The 16,743-nt window shown below is 41.3% G+C and overlaps 1 non-coding gene across 1 annotated transcript; it reads left to right on the top strand.

Annotated features, from left to right (window-relative positions):
- The first annotated feature begins 13,038 nt into the window (after positions 1 to 13,038).
- On the top strand, positions 13,039 to 13,145 carry LOC136525105 (small nucleolar RNA R71). The gene has a single exon (XR_010776429.1). It is a non-coding gene; the product is annotated as a small nucleolar RNA R71 (small nucleolar RNA).
- The last annotated feature ends 3,598 nt before the right edge of the window (positions 13,146 to 16,743 follow it).

Raw genomic sequence — 16,743 nt, 5'->3', positions numbered from 1 at the left:
AGACTTAGATCAAGCATTGGTACCCACGAGTTTCAAGTTCAGAGTAAATTCTCATGTCAAATCAATCACATCCAAAACTTGGGAGAATTCAAGACTAAAAACTAGGTACTTGAAAGGAATTACAATAGATCAACTATTCACCATTTCCATCACGTGAGTTCATCTTCAAGCTTTATTTATTTATTGACTCTTAAAAACAAACTAAAGCACACCTTAAGCAAACAATATATACACTCTTTTTATTTGGTTTCCATCATTTTTTTCTCATACCATAGTAATATATATATAAAAGACAAAGGCAAATTTTCATTTTATTTTCTTAGTTTACCATTTTTTTAACTAATACAAATTCGACAATTAAATAAACTAAAGAAAATAATAAAATACTAGAAAGAAAACTTACCTTAGGTAAATGGGGGCTCCTTCCCGAAGCTGGGTGTTGGTATGGTCCTTCAGCGAGGCGGGTGGTTAATGTGGAGATGGCCAAACAAGTAGTTCCAGTTGTCATTCTCCTGTTGCTGTTGTTGCTGGATGGCGACGAGGCGTTGTCCTGCTTCTTCTTGCCACTAGGAATGTTGGTGAAGAGTGTTCTAGATCTCCTGTTGGTTCTCCTCGATGGTGGTGAGGCTAGTGTCGAAATGAGCGTACTCCATCTACTGCTCATGATAACCTGTGGGATGGTCGTGGTAGCCACGGGTAGAGAAGAACATGCGTCCTCCTTGGTGGCTACTAGAGACCTCCTCATAAGACTACTGTTGGTAATAGTCAAAATTGTCGTCTTGCCATTGCCCACTTGGGCCCTATTGCCAGGAACTCTCTAAATGATGTGGAGAAGGCTGCTCCCACCCAGCATGCTCGGGTTGGTGCATACAGGAAGATCCCAACTTGTCCTAACATACATGCTAAGGAAGGTGAACCTAGGAAGGTCTTGCTTGATCAAATCCTATGTAGTTGGTGAAGGCAGGGCCTTTTGGAATGGGGTCGTCTCCACAATACCAAGGCTGCAGGTTGCGAGTGATCCTTGTAGAGGAACTCCTGCGAGGTGCTTGCTCTATTTTCTACAAATCAAAGACAAACGAATCTACCACATATAGACCAAGGTTCTGGTCTGGTAACAGAAATTCATTTATGTAGTCCATATACATCATGACTATTTTCCCATCCTTGCCCTTTTTTAACATGTGTGCAAGATTAAAATAGCCATAATCAATAATCCATCGGGGACTATCAATGTATGTAATAGAAGCGTTTGCTAGTAAACCCAAATTTCTAGCTATGCGGGTGACCAAAGAAGTGCACCCAACATTTCCCTTAAGTCCAGGAATTTCTGCCCACTGTGTCATCATGAATTTTACAGGTGAAACCTTCTTTCTTTTAACCATAGCATAGAGCAGTTTAAGTTCATCATTCCTTACTGTGCGGAAATCATTTCTAGGAAAAAGAGAAAATCCTAGACATTTGTGCATGAACCGCAAAGTAGGGTGGTGAATGTCATTGGTGCGAGGGTGGTAGCAAACAATTTCTTTTGATATCTCTCTCCAAAACTTTGTCCTATTAAAATCTTGTATAGCCGAGTCTACATCAATTGTGCACTGAGTAGGAAATCCTAGAAGCTCACTAAAGTTGTTCCAAGGAAAAGAAAATTCTTTCTCAAAGAACCTAAATGAGACTTCCAAGTCGGTGGTTTGTAAAGTGCATAAAAATTCAATAGTCAAAAGCTTGCACCCTAACTCATCTATTTCCCATGCATCCTCCCATCCTACAACCTTGAAAATAAGTTTAAATTCAGAGTCCATGCCTATGGACTGAAGTAGGGCTGGATCGAAGGCAGGGGTGAGGACAAAATCCAAGTCCTTTAGCTTCTTGTAGATGTTTGTCTCCCTATTATCCTAGAGCTTGAGCTGCTTTCCTTGTAGAAGAACATTCCTCTCCATGGGGGCTGATCAAGATGGTGCTCCAATAGCGGGTGACGGAGGATCAACCTCCATGTCGGTGCTTACTTGGGATGAAGAACTTCTTGTTGAACAGAACGATATCGCCCGCTTGAGTTTGCCGGCGATCTTTCTCATGTTCCTGCAAAATAGACAAAAACAACACAACTCATGGAACGGGATTAGGAAAATAAAAATGTTAGTGGTTAGCCGTTCCAAAAGTCAGACGTCTAGAGGTTAGTCCTCCAATATTGCCTAGTGAATATTCTAATCAGTATTTTGGTATGTCTTCCACCCTAATTCTTTTTAATTTCCTCTCTTGATTTGGACAGCACTACCACTCTTAAATTCTATTTTTCTTGCTTAAATTTAGCAGCACCTCTTCCTCTCTTTCTCAAGATTTTAACACTACTTTCCTACTCAAACTTCTTCTCACTCTTTCTTCTTCTCACACCGGACGCTAAATAAAAAATGACCGGACGCTGAGCTGCAGCGTATGGTGGAGTACAATAAGCATCCTTGCCCGACCAGACGCGTCCGCTGATATCGGACCCGACGCTGCCAGCGTCCGATCGACTGTCCTGCCGTATACTGCTTTTTCTGATTCACACCGGACACGTCCGATGTGGCGACCGGACATGTCCGGTCACCATACCAGACGTGTCCGATCACTCTGTAACCAACGCGACTAACTCCTCTTCGACTCTATCTTCTTCACCCTTGCTCAAATGTGCCAACCACCAAGTCTATCACCTTGTGCACATGTGTTAGCATATTTTCACAAACATTCTCAAGGGTGTTAGCACTCCACTAGATCCTAAATGCATATGCAATGAGTTAGAGCATCTAGTGGCACTTTGATAACCGCATTCCGATACGAGTTTCACCCCTCTTATTAGTACGGCTATCAAACCTAAATGTGATCACACTCTCTAAGTGTCTTGATCACCAATACAAAACAACTCCTATGGTTTATACCTTTGCCTTGAGCTTTTTGTATTTCTCTTTCTTCTTTCCAAGTCCAAGCACTTGATCATCATCATGTTATGATCTTCATTTGCTTCACCACTTGGAATGTGCTACCTATCTCATGATCACTTGATGAACTAGGTTAGCACTTAGGGTTTCATCAATTCACCAAAACCAAACTAGAGCTTTCAATCTCCCCCTTTTTTGTAATTGATGACAACACTTACACAAAGATATGAATTGAAATTCAATTGAATCTATGTTGCTTGCCCAAGCATATTTACCATGTGTAAAAGGATATGGACAAGTTTCATGAACCCCAAATGGTAGCAATTGCTCCCCCTACATATGTGCTAAGAGTTTGGATTGTAGCTTGCACATATGCTTAGATAGGAAATATAGGAGTCAATGTCTACCAAATGATGCTAAGGTATAAAAGATGGACCTTTGAAGCGTGATACCAATCGGAGTGCACCAATATACCATCCTTAGCACCATGGTTAGCTCAATACCACTTGGAAACAATACTTGGAAAAGAAAGTTATCTAGTGATTTCATTTCATCATTTAATCTTACAACTAACATACATCACACAAGCATGGATGTTGAAATTTAATACTTGTGCCATGCAAGCAAACATATGAAATGCACATTCAAATGCACCATCTAAGTTCATGAGCTTGCTCCCCCTACTTGTGTGCTCAAAATTTTAGTTGATCCCTTTCCTTTGTCATATCTCTCCCCCTATGTCATATATCAAGATATCTTTATGTTTCTCTCCCTTTATGATATTATGATATTTCTTCCCCTTTTTCACTATCTTTGCTACTATGTTTGTTTCTCTCCCCCTTTGTCATCAATGACCACAAAGGTTCTAAATATAGATAGTATTACTTTAGGGTCAAGATTATCAATGTCAATCAATGGGGTGAGGATCATTTTCCAAAATTTGGTCCAATCTAGATTATTTGCCAAAGATATTTAACTCGGTTTGATCCAAGGACAAGCTTCTTCACATCTCCAAATAAGGGTTATCTTGTACCATGTTGAGTTAGACACTTATAGCTCATTTTCTAGATAAAACACTAGGTTTACAAGCCCATAAACATGTCATATGCAACCACTAGATCAAGTCAAGCATAGAAGCAATAGTGATACCATATAGACATCAAAATCATTTGATTTTCATGAATGAGCCTAATAAAATAGAACCACTTGAAAGGTCCTAATAAAATTGAAAATGTGACTAGATGCACTAATCATGTCCTTAGCAAAGATGTATGTCATGCCAATCAACTTTTACCATGGATTGCTCGAAGGAGAGGCATGTCATATGAGTGGGGAGTGCATCAACACATATTTGAGAAATCCAATATGTTCAACTCATTCCTTAGCTTGCAAAACCTTTTCTTATCCAATGGCTTGGTGAATATATCAGCAAGTTGATCTTTGGTGCCTACACTCTCAATGCAAATGTCCTCTTTTTATTGGTGATCTCTTATGAAATAGTGGCGGACATCAATGTGCTTTGTTCTTGCATGTTGAACCGGATTGTTGGTCAACTTGATTGCACTCTCATTGTCACATATCAATGGCACTTTCTTGAACTTGATTCCAAAGTCACTCAAAGTGGCCTTCATCCAAAGTACTTGTGCACAACAACTACCGATGGATATTTATTCGACTTCGGCGGTTGATAATGCAACACTATTTTGCTTCTTTGATGACCATGAAACAAGTGATCTTCCCAACAATTGACATGTGCCCGAGGTGCTCTTCCTTTTAACCTTGCATCCCGCATAATCTGAGTCAGAGTAACCAACTAGCTCAAACTTTGCTCCTTTGGGATACCACAAACCAACATTTGGTGTATGCTTCAAGTACCTCAATATCCTCTTTGTAGCCTTCAAATGACTTTCTCTTGGTGAGGCTTGAAATCTTGCACACATGCATACACTAAATATGACATCCGGCCTTGATGTGGTCACATAGAGTAGGCTTCTAGTCATAGACCGATACAACTTTTGATCCACCATATTTCCACTTGCATCACTATCCAAGTTGCCATTGGTTCCCATTGGTGTGCTAATGACTTTGCTATCACACATGCCAAATTTTTTGATCATGTCCTTGATATACTTGCCTTGACTTATAAAAGTACCGTTCTTCAATTGCTTGATTTGAAGCCCAAGGAAGTAACTCAACTCTCCAATCATGGACATCTCAAACTCATTAGCCATCATCTTTCCAAACTCATCACAAAATTCTTGATTGGTTGATCCAAATATGATATCATCAACATATATTTGCAACACAAATAGATCTTTTCCAATCTTCTTGATGAAAAGAGTGGTGTCAACCTTGCCCATTGTGAACCCTTTAGAGAGTAGGAAATCCCTCAATCTCTCATATCATGCTCTAGGTGCTTGCTTCAAGCCATACAATGCCTTCTTCAACTTGTACACGTGGTTGGGCTTCTTGTCATCTTCAAAATCAGGAGGTTGCTCAACATATACTTCTTCATTGATGTAGCCATTGAGAAATGCACTCTTAACATCCATTTGATAGAGAGCTTGATGTTGTGGGCACAAGCATAGGCTAGCAAGATTCTAATTGCTTCCAATCTAGCAACCGGGGCATATGTTTCACCAAAGTCAAGACCTTCAACTTGTGTATAGCCTTGTGCTACTAATCTTGCTTTATTCCTTACTACTATCCCATCTTGATCTTGCTTGTTTCTAAAGACCCATTTAGTTCTAATCACATTGTGTCCCTTTGGTCTTTCTACCAACTCCCATACTTGATTTCTTGTGAAGTTGTTTAGCTCTTCATGCATAGCATTGACCCAATCAACATCCTTCAAAGTTTCATCTATCTTCTTTGGTTCAATGGATGACACAAATGAGAAGTGTTCACAAAATGATGCCAATCTTGATCTTGTTTGTACACCTCTTGAAATATCACCAATGATAGTGTCCAAAGGATGATCCCTTGCAACATTGGTTGGTTGGAGGATTGGAACTTGATTGCTTGCACTTGCTTGATCATTGGGTTGAGATAATGTAATAGTCACTTGATCTTGTTCATTGTCATGAGAGCCACTTGTACTAACTTAATTTGTATCATCTTGCACATTTGAGTTAGAGAGCACTTGCACTTGATCATCTTCTTCATCATTCACTTGCCTAGGCCTCAATTCACCAATATCCATGTTCTTCATGCCATTTGAAAGTTGAATGCCTCTAACATCTTCCAAGTTCTCATTCTCTACTTGTGAACCCTTGGTTTCATCAAATTCAACATCATGAACTTCCTCAAGAGTACCACTATTTAAATTCCAAACTCTATATGCTTTGCTTGTAGTGGAATAACCAAGTAGGAATCCTTCATCACATTTCTTGTCAAACTTGCACAATCTTGTGCCTTTCTTCAAGATATAGCATTTGCAACCAAAGACTTGAAAATATGCAATGTTGGGCTTTCTACCATTCAAGAGCTCATATGGTGTCTTCTCTTTCAATGGGTGACAATAGAGGCGGTTGCTACAATAGCAAGCCATGTTGATAGCTTCGGCCCAAAAAGATTGACTCACATTGTACTCACTAAGCATAGACCTTGCCATATCAATGAGTGTTCTATTCTTCCTCTCAACAAGGCCATTTGATTGTGGAGTGTACTTGGCCAAGAATTGATGTCTAATTCCAAATTCATCACACAACTCATCAATTCTAGTGTTCTTGAACTCACTACCATTGTCACTTCTAACTCTCTTGATGGTTGTTTCAAATTCATTGTGAATGCCTTTGACAAATAATTTGAATGTTGCAAACACATCACTTTTGTCCACTAGAAAGAATACCCATGTGTATCTAGTGTAGTCGTCCAATATCACAAAGCCATATTTGTTTCCATCGATACTAGTGTATTGTGTTGGCCCAAACAAATCTATGTGCAATAACTCAAATGCTTTACTAGTGCTCATCATGCTTTTCTTAGGATGGGTGTTTCCAACTTGTTTGCTGGCTTGACAAGAGCTACAAAGCTTATCCTTTTCAAACACAACATCTTTCAAGCCTTTAACTAAGTCATGCTTAACCAATTTGTTCAATTATTTCATTCCAACATGACCAAGCCTTCTATGCCATAACCAACCCATGCTAGACTTAGTGAACAAGCATGTGGACAATCTGGCTTCACTAGCATTGAAATCAACCAAGTATAGATTCTCATATCTAAAGCCTTTGAAGATCAAGTTAGAGCCATCTACACTTATGATCTCTACATCATCTACCCCAAATATGCATTTGAATCCAAGATCACACAATTGTGCCATGGATAGCAAATTGAAGTTCAAGCTTTCTACTAGCAACACATTTGATATGCTCATGTCATTGGATATTGCAATCTTACCAAGCCCTTTGACCTTGCCTTTGCCATTGTCACCAAATGTGATACTATCATAACCATCATTGCCATTGGTGTTGATTGAGTTGAACATTCTTGCATCACCGGTCATGTGTTGAGTGCACCCACTATCAAGAACCCAATGCCTTCCTCCGGCTTTATAATTGACCTACAAGAGAAGATCAATTCTTTTTAGGTACCCAAACTTGCTTGGGTCCTTGAAGGTTAGTCACTAGGCTCTTTGGTACCCAAATGGCTTTCTTCTTTGAGTCCATCCATGGTTTACCAATGAACTTAGCCTTCATACCATTTGTACCCTTAGTAAGCATATAGCATGAATCAAGCTTAATGGAGGATACATTAGCATTTTTGCTCTTGTTTTTGCATTCTTGCTCTTTGTGACCCACTTGCTTGCAACTAGTGCAAAACCGACCATTGTTCTTCACAAAACTAGTCTTGTGAGGAGCAAAGGCCGCCTTGCCTTTCTTGGGGGTATAGCCCAATCCTTCTTTGTAGAGAGAAGCTCTTTGGCTACCTAAGCACATAAGCAAGTGGTCCTCACTACCATAAGCCTTAGCTAAGGTGTGAGTGAGCTTAGTGACCTCCTTCTTGAGGTTCTCATTCTCAACCACTAGTGAGGCATCACAAGTGAGACCATTAGTACTAGATGAGGTAGAAGTGGAAGTGCTACAAGAAGGGTTAGTAGGAGCAACAATGATAGGCATAGATAGTGATTCATCAATTGTATCACAAGTTAAACCTACATTGCAGTTTCAACACGCTTCTTTTTATTTTGCTCATCAAGCAAAGAGGAATGAGCCTTTTCAAGCTTTTTGTGAGCCTTGCCAAGCTTCTTATTGGCTTCCTCTAGCCTCTCATGAGATGCATTAAGCTCATCAAAGGCTTGCTTAAGGGCTTTTAGTTCCTTATGCAAGCTTTTTGCATTCCCTTCTCTTGATATCAAAGTGTTCTCTAGCATCTTCTAGCATGTCAATTAATTCATCCTTAGTAGGTTCATCATCATCACTATCACTATCATTTTCATTTTCATGTTCATTATCATCAACATGTTCTTCATCACTTTCATCATCACAAGATTGTACCTTAGTGGCCTTAGCCATGAAGCATGATGAAGATTCAAAGAAAGAAGGCTTCTCATTGATAGCAATGCTTGCAAGAACCTTCTTCTTGGTGGTCTTGTGATCATCACTATCATCATCATCATCACTTGAGGAAGCATCACTATCCCAAGTGACTACATATGAACCACCCTTCTTCTTCTTGAAGGCCATCTTGTCCTTCTTCTCTTTCTTTTCCTTCTTGTCCTTCTTCTTGTTCTTCTTGTTGTCATCATCATTGTCACTATTGTATGGGCATTGAGCAACAAGATGATCTTTGCTTCCACACTTGAAGCACCTTCTTGACTCTTCTTTGTTCTTGGATGAAGACTTCTTTCTTCTAGCATGGTAGCCCTTCTTCACCATGAACTTGCCAAATCTCTTGACAAATAGAGCCATCTTATCATCATCATCATCATCCCAAGATTCATCTTCTTCACTTGATGTCTCTTGCTTAGCTTTGCCCTTGGATGATGTGGCTTTGAATGCCACGCTCTTCTTCTTCTCATCCTTCTTCTCATCTTTCTTCTCCTTCTTTTCTTCCTTCTCATCATCATCTCTATATGTATCATCGGTCATTATATCTCCCAACACTTGGTTTGGTGTCATGGTGTCCAAACCACTCCTTACTAGAATAGTGACCAATATGCCAAATCTTGAAGGTAAGCATCTTAAGAACTTGTGGGAGAAGTCCTTATCCTTCACTTCTTCTCCAAGTGCTTTGAGATCATTGATAAGCACTTGAAGCCTATGGAACATCTCCGGCACACTCTCATCATCCTTCATCTTGAAGCTTGCAAACTTTTCTTTGAGAATGTAAGCCTTTGCACCCTTCATGGCTTGAGTGCCCTCAAATGACTCTTCCAACTTCTTCCATGCCTCATGAGCCATCTCAATATTTTTGACTTAGCTCAAATGTTCTTTCATCAATTGCATCATGAATAGCACTTAGAGCAATGTCATTGTTTTGGAGAAGTACTTCTTCGGCCGCGGTGGGATTCTCTAGATCTTCAATCTCAATTTTTGTTTCTACCACCTTCCAAACCTTCCTATTGATTGACTTGATATAAGTTGTCATCTTGGCCTTCCAATAGGGATAGTTCGAGCCATCAAATTAGGGTGGCTTCTTGGTGTTGTTGATTTGAGCCATTTTAACACCGAAGGTTGTTAAGCCTCAAATAACGGTGACCTCGGCTCTGATACCACTTGAAAGGTTCTAATGGTTAGAGGGGGTGAATAGCCTAATAAAAATTTCTACAACAACACTTAACGAAAGGTTAGACAATTATGAGGCGAAGCAAGTGTTGCGCTAGCCTACTCAAAATGCAAGCCACCTACCATAATTCTAGTTTAGATAGTATCTATTCACACAATAGCTATGACACTACTCTATGTTAGTGTGCTCTCAAAGGCTAACTAAAGAGCCACACTAACCAAGCAAGCAAGCTCTCACAACTAGCTACACTAAAGCGCTTGGCAACTAGTTTGCGGTAATGTAAAGAGAGTAAGCAAGATAGTTATACCGCCGTGTAGATGAAGAAACCAATCAATCACAAGGATGAATAACAATGAAGACCAATCACCTCGGAATCAATGATGAACACAATGATTTTTTACCGAGGTTCACTTGCTTGCCGGCAAGCTAGTCCTCGTTGTGGTGATTCACTCACTTGGAGGTTCACGTGCTAATTGGCTTCACACACCAAACCCTTAATAGGGTGCCGCACAACCAACACAAGGTGAGGATCACACAAGCCATGAGCAATCCACTAGAGTACCTTTTGGTGCTCCGCCAGGGAAAGGTCAAGAACCCCTCACAATCACCACAATTGGAGCCGGAGACAATCAACACCCTCTGCTCGACGATCTTCGCTGCTCCAAGCCGTCTAGGTGGCGGCAACCACCAAGAGTAACAAGCGAATCCTGCAGCGAAACATGAACACCAAGTGCCTCTAGATGCAAACACTCAAGCAATGCACTTGGATTCTCTCACAATCTCACAAAGATGATGAATCAATGATGGAGATGAGTGGGAGGGCTTTGGCTAAGCTCACAAGGTTGCTATGTCAATGAAAATGGCCAAAAGTTATGAGCTACAGCTGGCCATGGGGATTAAATAGAAGCCCCCATGAAATAGAGCCGTTATACCCCTTCACTGGGCATAATGCGGGGTGACCGGACGCTCCGGTCCAACTGACCGGACGCAGCACCAGATGCACCGGTCGTGAATACCGGACGTGTCCGGTAGCTCCCAGACTGCCACGTGTCTAGTTCAAACCAACATAGCCATTGCTACCTAATCTACCGATGACCGGACGCTCACATCGGACGCTGAATCACAAATGACCGGACGCTGAGCCACAGCGTCTAGTGGAGTACAATAAGCATCCTTGCCCGACCGGACGCGTCCGGTGATACCGGACCGGATGCTGCCAGCGTCCGATCGACTGTCCTACCGTATACTATTTTTTCTGATTCACACCGGACACGTCTGGTCGCTGAGTTTGTCACCAAATACCGGACGTGTCCGGTCACCATACCGGACGCGTCCGGTCACTCTGTAACCAGCGCGACTAATTTCTCTTCGACTCTATCTTCTTCACCCTTGCTTAAATGTGCCAACCACTAAGTGTATCACCTTGTGTATATGTGTTAGCATATTTTCACAAACATTTTCAAGGGTGTTAGCACTCCACTAGATCCTAAATGCATATGCAATGAGTTAGAGCATCTAGTGGCACTTTAATAACCTCATTCCGATACGAGTTTCACCCCTCTTAATAGTACGGCTATCAAACCTAAATGTGATCACACTCTCTAAGTGTCTTAATCACCAAAACAAAATAGCTCCTATGGTTTATACCTTTGCCTTGAGCTTTTTGTTTTTCTCTTTCTTCTTTCCAAGTCCAAGCACTTGATCATCATCATGGTATCATCATCATGTTATGATCTTCATTTGCTTCACCACTTGGAATGTGCTACCTATCTCATGATCACTTGATAAACTAGGTTAGCACTTAGGGTTTCATCAATTCACCAAAACCAAACTAGAGCTTTCAGTCTCGGAGATGGAGACCTTAATGGCTACACTTGCTTTTCACGCCACTCCAAATTAGAGTATTGTTCTAGTCTTAGCTTGAAGGTGAATCACTCTTCCTTTCCATTGATATGGAATTTGATTTCTCCAGCTCTGACATCAATGTGAGCATTTGTAGTGCTCAGGATGTGTCTCCCAAGAATGAGGGGTGTCTTCATGTCTTCCTGCATGTCAAGTACTACGAAATCTATAGGAACAAAAAAGTTTCTTATTTTTACCAGAATATTTTTGGTGATTCCCGCAGGGTAGCGGACCGATTGGTCGCCTAGTTGCAAACTCATTGATGTTGGCGTGAGTGTTGAATAGTTGAGCTTGTCGAAGATCTTTTTTGGACATGACACTGACACTTGCTCCAAGATCGCATAACGCATTTTCGAAGTTCTAGCTCCCGATTAAGCAATCGATACTGGGCCACCCTGGATCCTTCTTCTTGATAGGTGAAGTATTTAGGATGTCCGCACTACACTCCTTTGTTAACTTAATTACCTCAGTGGAAGGCAGTGGTCTTTTGTTGTTGAGGATGTTTTTGAGATACTTCGCATAGGTAGGTACCTGTATGGCATCTAGCAACGGAATATTGATATATAGCTTTTGAATTACCTCTATGAACTTACCAAACTGCTCATCTATTTTGGCTTTCTGATTTCTATGTGGAAACGGTAGGAGAGTCGTGTCATGAAAATCTTGTTGTAATTCTTGCTCTTGTGGCCCAAATTCTTCAACTTCATCGGTTGTTTTCTTCTCTTCCTGTGCTGCCACTGGTTCTTACCTGTCCTTGTTGAATATGGTGGATCACGAGTAGACTTGCCACCTCTTGTAGTTATGGCATGTACCTTCTCAAGGTTAGTGGCAAAAGGCAGAGCAGTAGCCAACTGGGCTAATTGGGATTCTATCTTTTTATTATGGCTAAGTTGGTCTTTTATAACAGAAGAAAAAATATCCATTTTAGTATTTATGCTTTCTAGGACCTTATCATTAAAAGCAAGCTTCTTAGAAATATTCTCATTATCCTAGCTTGTTCTAAGATCAGGTCTCTCAAGGATGGTTGCTTAGGAGTAGTATAACTATTACCTAGGTACTTACCTTGGTAAGTCGACCGTTGTTGTTGATTCCTCCCTTGTCTCTAATGTTGTGGAGCAGAGTTGTTGATGATGATGTTTGCATCCTCCTGATATTTAGGGAATTCAACCCCAAATATTCTCCACATACATTCTGAGCATTGAATGCATCTTGAATAGCCTAACGATCTTTCTTGTAATTGGCTCACTGTTTAAGTCAATTCAACAATACGTCCATCTTGGTTGACAGTGCACACACCTCTTCTAGTACTTCTTCACTCTTATTACATAATTGAATGTTGCATGATGACCAGCCCTGATTAGAGGCTATCTTTTCCATAAGAGTTTCAGCTTTTCCAAGGGTGAGTGACATAAATGATCCTCTAGCAGTGGCATCGAGTTGTTCATGAGCTTTTTGAGTTAATCCATGGTAGAAACTTTGCATGAGCAACCAATCTTCCATCCCATGATGAGAACAATTTGAAATGTATTCTTGAAAACGTTCCCATGCTCCTAGAATAGTTTCTCCTTTCTGCTATTGGAAGTTTGAAATCTTTCATCTTAAGGCATTGGTCTTGCCTACAGGGAAGAACTTTTCTAGAAAGGCCTTTGAGCATCTTGCCCAAGTGTTGATGTGATCTTTGTTGATGTAGAACCACTAATTTGCTCTTCCCACTAGTGAGAATGGAAACAGGCAAAGTAGTAAGATGTCTTGAGCAACGTCCTTGATGACGACTATGCTGCTAATCTCCAGAAAATTCTGAAGGTGAGCACTAGCATCTTCATGTGCCTTTCCGCTGAATGGAGTAGCTTGCACCATGTTGCTGAGGCTTCACTTGAGCTCAAACTCAAGATTGTTGGTTTTGAGTCTTGGTATAGTGCGGATGTTCTCAATGCTTGGAGTAGAGAATTCACGTAGAGTCTTCTCAGCCATGACTTCAGGAACCGGTGTTAAGCTTCCTCTTGATTCGATTGATTCTTATTGGAAATTGTTGGTGAATCACAACCAAGTCTGCAATACCCTGTATAAGATATGAACAAAGACAAACAAGTGTAAGCCTACTAAAGCAAAGGTTATCATTTTATCAATAAGTATTTATTTGATCAATTCTCTTTAGCCATGTGCCCCATCCCCAGCAACGGCGCCAGAAATGCTTGTTGGCATTTCATAGCATCACTTGTAACTAGGTTGTCATCCCTAGCATAATGCCATAAATGCATGGTTGGTAATTATTAATGACACTTGTAAACTTTAGTGAAAAATATATATATTAAAGTATCCGCAAGCGCACAGATAATATACCATTGTAGCATTTCACCCAGAAGTATACCAGGTATCGTTAATTATATTTTTACCATAGGGAGAAGCTTATGTAGTGGTGTTAGCATAGAGATATTGAGAAATGTGTATACTTATGATAATAATCACTCTCGTGCTATTGTAAGGGTAAGTCAAAGGGTAAATTGAAGGGGATCGTGATGCCTAAGAGGGGGGGTGAATTAGGCAACTTAAAATTCTAACTCTAAACTATGGCCTCTTTTAATAACCTTAGCAAAACCTATGCAAAAGACAAACTATCTAAATATGCAACTACGGTTTTGCTAATGTGTTGCTATCTCTACCGCAAAAGGAGTAATGCAATCAATGTAAATGTGGAAGCTAAAGAGCAAGGTAGAGATATGCAAACTCCCATCGATGACTCCGTTATTTTTACCGAGGTATCGAGAAGCGCGCAAGCTTCCCCCAAGTCCTCGTTGGAGCCCCTCACAAGGAATCCCTTGCAAGGGCCAAGCTCCCAGTCGGGTAACTCTGTGGATAGCCTTGGGCCTTCCCCACACACAAGTGGGTCTCCGACGTACCTTCCAGCAAGCCTCTCCTGGATGCTCTCCGCTATCTTCACTATCAAGCTTCCGACCAAAACGCCACAGGCCTTGTTCCCTCTGGTACATGGTGGCGGCCACACCACAAACGCGGTTGGTGTAATCTCGCAAGACTACAAGCCCTCCCGATGTACAACAATGGTGCGCGCAAGCACCGCGTGGTAAGAGGTATGCAAACCTCACTAAACACTAGGCCTAAACCTAGAGCAAGCGCATAAGCGGTGGTCTAATCAACCTAAGCACTTTGCAAAGCACCTATGCTAATCACCTAATAAAACACTAAGCACTATGCAAGTGGAGATCACTAAAATGGTGTATCAACACCCTTGGTATGTTTTCTTAGCTCCACACACCTCAAATGGTCGGTTGGGGGGTCTATTTATAAGCCCCACTGAGAAAGTAGCCGTTGGGGACGAAATCCCGCTTTTCTGCTACTGACCGGACTCTGACCAGCATCCAGTCAGTACTGACCGGACGCGTTCGGTCATGAAAACGGCTCTTTGGAACCTTACTGATGTTGATCGGAGTCTAGCACCCAGCATCCGGTCACTTTTCTACTCAGCGTCCGGTCCAGCGTCTGGTCACCTCTGTGAGCTGTCCAGCGTCCGGCCCAATGTTCGGGCCAGTGTTCGGTCACCTCTGTGAGTTGTCCAGCGTCTAGTCACCTCTGTGAGTTGTCCAGCATCCGGTCCAGCGTCCGGTCACCTTTGTGAGCTCGTTTCTTCGCGATCTTGCGTCCGGCTTGGTTCCTATCTTCGTGCTTGGTCTTTGCTTGATATCTTGTGTCTTCTCATGTGCTTCTAAGGTATTGCTTATGGTGTTGATCATCGGATCATCACGTCGCCTTCGTCTAAGTCACGTCTTGCATCCTATTGAACTACAAAACAATCACTTGCAAATTCATTAGTCTAATTTGGTTGTGTTGGTCATCAAACACCAAAATCCAAAGTAAATGGGATTAGGGTCCATTTTCCTTACATAAATAAACAATAATTGTAAGGTAATAGTGATATTCTAGAGATAGAATTAGAGACTCATAAAATGTAGTACAGCTAAGCAGGAGATTCATTAAGAGCAAAAGATTCCTAAGTCATTACTTATCTCCTAAGTCTTTTGTACACCCTAATATATACACTCTAATCTATAGTATAACTAACTCTGAATCTATCCATAAGGAACATTGCTAAGGAAGATCAAGAACAGAGCTTGTCTACCTTCGTAATCACGTTCTGCGTGCTCTATAAATGGGAAGTGGACTATAAAGGACTCAATGGGAGTATCACATATGCGATCTACCACATGACCTAGAGGACAAAGGGCATCTGCAGGCAAACAATATCTAAGCACCATGCTTACATAGTGTCGACCACTTAACTCACGCGCATAATGAGCTAAGCGCTTTGCGAACATGTGCATAAACTCATCATTAATCATAACTATATCAAGCATGCAACTAGAGCAAACTAAGAACATAATAAATAGCAACATAATAATATTAAAGTAGCACAAAATCATAAATATAGAGATACAATAGCTATACCAGTCTCCAAACGGCAGATCCGGAATCCTGTGCCATAGCCCACACTCTTCTTGAACTTTGCTAGCTAATCTATACTAGAAACTTGAAGAACTAGAGCTCTAATCTCTAATCTCTAGAAACCCTAGTTTTCTGTCTAACCCTGACTTATGATCTGATGACTCGATTCTCCCTAGAGGGAGGGGGGCTAGATTACATAGCCCTGAGGATACAACGTGAGCCCTTGGATCAAACCAACTTAAGCAATGGCTTAGATGCATCCTAGGAGGTGGTGGGAAACCGACATAGCGACGAGGCTGACAGGTGGGCCCCTAATGGGCCGGGCGGCCTACAGGTGGGGCCGGGTGGCCCCACTTGGCAGCCTCTCGGCCTCCGCTTCGGTGACGTGGTTTCTGGAGTCCCCTGGAACCTTCTGGAGTTGGTTTCGCTTCGGAATTCTGATTTTTCCTTTGACCTTTAGATCCCTCTTGACGGTTTTTCTGATTAAACCCTGTTGAAAACACAGATTCACCAAAACTCATGGAATGTGTCAGTTTAAACCCCTAAGTCTATATTGGTGACCATTTTCATGCATTATCTCGGGTTATATTGATGTTTATAATGGTCGGTAACTAACGTCAATAACCTATATGTCTACTGAATATGGATTATAAGGGTTTTACTAAGGTCTTGATAGAAAGGTTAACCCGTGTAGCCAAGGTGGTGATAGGGGGCAACCAAACAGGATTCATCAAAGGCAGAAATATTC

The sequence above is a fragment of the Miscanthus floridulus genome, chromosome 18 (assembly GCF_019320115.1).
Source record: "Miscanthus floridulus cultivar M001 chromosome 18, ASM1932011v1, whole genome shotgun sequence".
NCBI classification, from domain to species: domain Eukaryota; kingdom Viridiplantae; phylum Streptophyta; class Magnoliopsida; order Poales; family Poaceae; genus Miscanthus; species Miscanthus floridulus.
Note: the sequence above shows the minus strand (reverse complement) of the source record. Positions and strands in the feature narration are given on the sequence as shown.